The 6,114-nt window shown below is 46.8% G+C and overlaps 1 long non-coding RNA gene across 1 annotated transcript; it reads left to right on the top strand.

The window, feature by feature from the left end:
* The first annotated feature begins 1,311 nt into the window (after positions 1-1,311).
* Positions 1,312-3,057, top strand: LOC128312611 (uncharacterized). The gene is made up of 2 exons (XR_008292103.1): positions 1,312-1,895; positions 2,248-3,057. It is a non-coding gene; the product is annotated as an uncharacterized LOC128312611 (long non-coding RNA).
* Positions 3,058-6,114: the final 3,057 nt, after the last annotated feature.

Raw genomic sequence — 6,114 nt, 5'->3', positions numbered from 1 at the left:
TTTGAAATATATCTTTCTACACCTTCCTTGGTGCACAAGTGTGTTTAGAGAACTCATACTTTATTTTTACGTAAATGATTTACACTGTCTGTATCATTTTGCAGTGTTCATTTTCCACTTAAAAATACATCCTGGACACCTTTCTGTGTCAACCCACGTGGCTTTTAGGAGCAGCCAGATAACATTCATAATATGACTTAACGACCACTTATTCACCACCCCCTCCAGATGGACATTTGGGGGTTTCCACTTTTCATCAGTGCAAAGATGCACATGTGCACACTGAAAAGCCTCCCTGGATGTATGGGGGAGGCTCCTCCAGGGCAGGAATGAAGATGCTCCATCCTCCTATCACAAATGTGGGGAAAGAGACCCGGAGAGGTTCCAGACTTCTCTGAGATCACCCCGTGCCACGCAGCCAGTCGCGGCCCCTGCTGTGTTCCCAGCTTCCTCTCCACTCAAAAGAGGTGAGGAGGGGTTGGGCCATCAGGCTGCGGGGCAAGGAGGGAGGAGACGACTGGATCACAAGGGCTCTTTTTCCTATGATACTGGCCAGGCACAATGGAGATAACTGATTAGGCAGCACGGAGGCCCCTGAGGAGCCACGTCATGGGTGCCAGAGGGGACACATGGGCCACCATGGGCCAGGAGAGACTTCTTAAGAACTCTCTCCCGGGTACCCCACTTTGGGAGAAGGCTCTGTCAAGCGTGACGCTGTGTTCAAAATCGATGAGATCCTCTTGGAATCTGTCCGCTCACTACAAGAATATGTCGCCTGGACGCTGCAGACCAAACCAGTCAGGTCAGCCAATAGAGCAAGGCCTGGGGGTAAGGCCAGCCAAGACACCAGGCCAGTTGACAGAAACACCAGCTCGAGTCCCTGAGAGTGCCTGCCAGGCTCTGTGCCGGGCCTGCTGGGAACACCGTGGAAGGCACAGCTTGCTAAGGTCGGGCCTTAGAAGAATGTGACATTGAACACAATGAGCAGAGTAGAATTAACTAGTAGTTAATTAGTTGACTGCATACTAACGTGCCAGGCTCTGTGCTAATCTCTTTATCCTGCCTCTCCTATCCTCCTAATAACCCTGTGAGCTAGGTGTTCTTAAAACCCCCTTTTTACAGAAGAGGAAACAGGTCCAGTGAGGGTAAGAAATTTGGTCCAGGGCCCACAGCTAGTAAGTGATGCACCAGGGACTCAATCCCAGGCCTGCCTAACTCAGGCACTTAGCTACCAAACAGTTCTTAACATTTAGAGAGTCGCAGACCCCTTCGAGATTGTAACGAAAGCCCTGAGCCTTCTGATCAGAAAAGTGCCTGCAGTAGAAACACAGTGCACCCGTGTGCACAGGGCCCACTTCCTGGGTGTGTGTCCTGTGTTCAGACGGCACCTGTGTTCAGAAGGGACCTGTGCTTCACTTAATGTTTTGCTGTTGCCATCATGAAATGCATAAAACTTTTTGAGCACTGAGTCCCACATTTTCATTTTGCACTGGGCCCCACAAATTACATCTTGCAATTACTTGCACTCTACACACACGCTACAATTTTGCAAACCACCTTGGATGTGCAGGAACCCCATGAGGCTATTCAAAGACTCCTCTGCTTTCCTGGAAGGCTGTGTATGTGTGTGTGTGTGTGGGTCTGCAGGTGTGTGTGTGTGTGTGTGTGTAGGTCGCAAGTTGTCGGGTAGAGCTGGGCACCCTGGCTGAAAGTAGGGCCAATGAACGGGAGAAGAAGCAGGGGATGGCATCAGTTTCCACAAGGTCTGTGACAGCAACTTCCTCACCTCCGAGAGAGGAAGCCCGGTGCTGGAATAAACAGCCACAGTCCTAACCCGTGTCCTTACAGACCTGCCACCTGGGGACCTGCACAAGGAGCCTTTGTTGGGCCTCACGGTAAACACGAGAAGGTAACCAGAGCCGGATGTTCAGGCTCGCTGTCTGGGACAGGATTTTTTTTTTTCTTTTTCTCTTCCTTCCTTCCTTCCTTCCTTCCTTCCTTCCTTCCTTCCTTTCCTTCTTTCTTTCTTTTTTGTTGTTATTGTTTTAAGAAAAAATATTTATTATGTACGCCACTGAAATAGTCCCAGAAGAACAATATTACACCATGTTTATTTGAAAAGCAGGGCAGGATTTTCTTTCTTTTTTAAAAAAAATTTTTATGTTTTTTAATTTATTTAATATAATCTATTGTCAAAGTGGTTTCCATACAACACCCAGTGTATGTTTGTTTATTTTTGAGACAGAGAGTAACAGAGCACAAGTGGGGGAAGGACAGAGAGCGAGGGAGACACAGAATCCAAAGCAGGCTCCAGGCTCCGAGCTGTCAGCACAGAACCCAACGCGGGGCTTGAACCCACAAACCGTGAGATCATGACCTGAGCTGAAGTCGGACACTTAACCGACTGAGTCAGCCAGGCGCCCCAGGATCTTCTTGTTGAAATCATCTTATTGAGGGGCGGCAGGAGAAGGGAGGACAATGAGATTCCGTGTCCTTGGCTGGCTGAGATCTGCCCAGCTCTACAGTCTCTGAGTGCCACGTCAGATTCCTTCTTAGGTAATACCTGTATGTATGTATGTGTGTACGCTCTATGCCCAACAAGGCTTCAACTCACCACCCGAGATCAAGAGTCACATGCTCTATCGACTGAGCCAGCCGGGTGCCCGAAAGGTGAGGTGGGATTTTCTAAGTCAGAAATGCGCTCAGAATGCTGCTTCCTGTGGCCAGCTGGAAGGCCCCCAGACCCACCCGTGAGAGTGGAGACACCCAGGCAAGGGGTGGGCACGAAGACGGCCACACGGCACCCGGAGGACAGAGAGAACACAGAGACCCTCAGCAATCCTGAGAGGCCTGCTGGGTGGGGGAGGGGCCTTCATACAATTCTCCCTCTGATCTGTCACCTTGGGCAAGTGGCTTAACTTCTCTGTGACTCAGCTTTCCCATCTGTGAAATGGGGATAATAATATTACCCTACCCCCCAGGGTTGTTGTGAGCATTGAATTTAGTGGAACGTCCCTCTAACCAAGTAAAATAAACAGTAGCTGTAGTTATTACTATGGTTATTATTTAAAGCTGGATCCGAGGATAAGGCTTCATACATAACAGTTGTGCCTTTCGTTTGGGGGTTATTTTTGTTGTTTGGCAGTCGGTTAAAGCCTAGTAGGCTATCGCTGCTGGACGGTGAGGAGGTTTCTGTTACTGGGATGCAAAGTGCCCTGAGAGGAGATGTGGGGCTGGGGGGAGGGTCATTCCTCCCAGGACAGGGTCTCAAGAGACCAGGAGGGAACTGACCAGCCCTGGGTCTGTGGCTGCAGCTCTCTGCAGGGGGTAGGCATAGACAAAGGAGGATTTCTTGTCTTTTCCATCAAAACAGCAAAGGGCTGTTTCTGTGTCTTTGAGGGTGATAGATTTCTGGGTTCCTGGCTTTGCCTCCCCAGCCCTCCACCCCCAACCCGTCTCTGGGTCAAGTCACCAGGAGGCTGTTCAGGGTACCAGCGTGAGCGGCCTCCTTCCTCACGACAGGGCATAGGGACTGGGGCCCAGAGACTCCCCTTGCTCTGGAGCTCTGGCCCTGGTGCCCTACGGGACCTGGCAGGGGGTCACCGTCCACCCTCTGCCACTTCCCAGAGGAGACGAGATTGGCAGTGCATTCTTGCCATACGTGCAAGCTAACCTTCCCCAGGCTTTCCATATGCCAAGCCCTCTTCTGAGTTCTCTGCCTGTGTTATCTCCTTAACCGTCTCAGTATCTGTGCAGCCCTCAGAGTCCCTGCAGATGAGAACATTGAAGCTAAGACAGGGACAATAACCAGCCCAGATCGCCCAACCAGGGAACCATGAGCCTGGACTGAGGTTCTGCTCAGGGGAGGTCAGAACTATGTTCTTAACCACGGGTGGTCCCAGGTGGCCCACACGCCTTGGTGACAGAGGGAACCCTCAGTGCTTTTACTGGCCTTTCAGGGGGAAAAAAAAAAATGTCAGGTTAGGCGAAGTGCCTGGCACTTGGTAGGTGTTGAATAACTGTCAGCTGTTATCATAGCTTCCAAATGGGTTTCCCAAGCCCCTTCAAAGACAACACCTTCATCCTCCGCTTGAAGGCAGAGGGAAGTTGGGTAATTTGCTCAAAGCCACTCTTTCATTCAATTGGTGCAGCCTCCCACCCTCCGAGAAACTATGGCCCCCGCACCTGAGAACCTTGGACAGTGGGCGGGTGGGGGGTGGGTTTAGGGGTGGGGAAGGCTCACACCTTGGGGTGGGTGGGACAAAGAGAAACAGGCCTGAATAGGGTAGTCCTCATATTCTCATATTTTGCAGAGGGCAACTGGGGTTAATTTGGGAATGTCTGTCCTTCCCTGAGATCAGTGCCTCTCCAAGAGGCAGGGCACAGGCTTTTTTGAAACCCTGCTTTTCTACTTAGCAGCCACAAGACCCTGAGCAATTTACTTAACAGCTCCAAACCTCAGTTGTTTCCTCTGTGAAATGGAAATAATAAAACATCTACCTTGCAGAGCTGACTTGAGATTATTTTATGTCAAGGCCCAAACAGGACCTGGTACATAGTAGGTGTTAAACAAATGATGGATAGTTTCATTCTTTGGTCCTCATCCCTGTCTTCAAAAAAATATGTTCTACCGTTAACTCAATTTTTCCTCTTTTATAAGTTCTTACCCTAAACAAGAAACAAGAAAGCCATCCAGATATGTTTCACCATTTCCCATCACCTTAGAGTCTTAACTCCCGGCCATACCTCACCTGCTTGAGGGCTTTGGAGAAAGTGCAGAGACCATGAAATGGGTATTCGTATACTCAACTGGCAGGAATATAATTTCAGAAAGCGACTTGGCGGTGTGTATTGAGGGATATTAATATGTTGACATTCTTTGACCCTAAAATTCCAAGACCAGAAATCTTTCCCAGGAAAATAATAAAATATATGAGCACAAACACATAGACTTAGAGTTTTTTGCAGAAAGAGTTTCACATTACACTATTTAGAATAGCAAAAACTTGAAAGTTCATCTGAATGTCCCAACTTAACGAATAGTTAAGTAAAGGTGTCACGTTTACTTTGTCTTTGAGGGTGATAACTAAATCAAATAGCATTAGATGCAACCTTGAGTGACAAAAACCAAAAATTATAGCAGCCAGATAGAAGTTTTAGACATAAACCTTATATAAACAAAGTCCAGAGACAAGCTGTCTAGGCTAGTGTGACACCTCCATAATTATCAGGGATTTAGGCTACTTCTATCCAGTTCTGCTATTCTCATCGAGTAGCTTTGACCTCATGCTCCAATATGGCTGCTTGAGACTAGCCATCATGTCTGCATTCTAGTTATCATGAAGGAAGAAGCAAAAAAGTTCCTCTGTGAGTTTATACCTCACGTATCCACTTACTTTCCATTGGTTAGAGCTTAATCATCCCTCAGCAGTGCATTCCTAGCTGTAAGGGATTTCAGGAAAGACAAGAAAAATCCTTACTTCTAGGAGGCCATGTGTCCCTCAAAAAACTTAGGAATTATGCTACAAGGAAAGCAGGGGAGAAAGGTTATCGCCACAACATTTCTATAATTTTTTTTAATATTTCCGTTATTTATTATGGAAAATTACTAACATATATAGACGTAGAGTGAATGATATACAGAGCTACCTTCTACCAATTACTCAGTCTCAAGAATTATCATCTCATGGCCAACTGCTTTTAACTTGTCCCTTTTCCATTCCCCCAATTATTTAAAATAAAATCCCAGACTTTACATTATTTCATCGGCAGGTATTTTATCATGCACCTCAAAAAGATCAGAACTCTTTTTTAAAAAAATCATTATTCTAATATCCCACCCAGAATTTTAACCAAACCCTAAATATCCTTTTAGCCGTGTCCTTAATATTGTCAACTATCAAACCAGCGTTCAAATTTCTCCCTTCTTTCATAATTGTTTACTGTTTGTTCAAACCAAGATCCAAAGGAGGTCCACACAGTTTGTTTTGACGAGGTCCAATTTGTCAATTTTTCCTTTTATGGTTCATGATTTTGGTGTCAAGTTTAAGAACTCCTTGCCTACTTACAGATCCTGAAGTTTTTCTCTTTTTTTTTCTTTATTTATTTTGAGAG

Source organism: Acinonyx jubatus, chromosome D2, assembly GCF_027475565.1.
Source record: "Acinonyx jubatus isolate Ajub_Pintada_27869175 chromosome D2, VMU_Ajub_asm_v1.0, whole genome shotgun sequence".
Taxonomy (NCBI): domain Eukaryota; kingdom Metazoa; phylum Chordata; class Mammalia; order Carnivora; family Felidae; genus Acinonyx; species Acinonyx jubatus.
The sequence above is the reverse complement of the archived record's forward strand: the minus strand, read 5'-3'. Positions and strand labels throughout refer to the sequence as shown.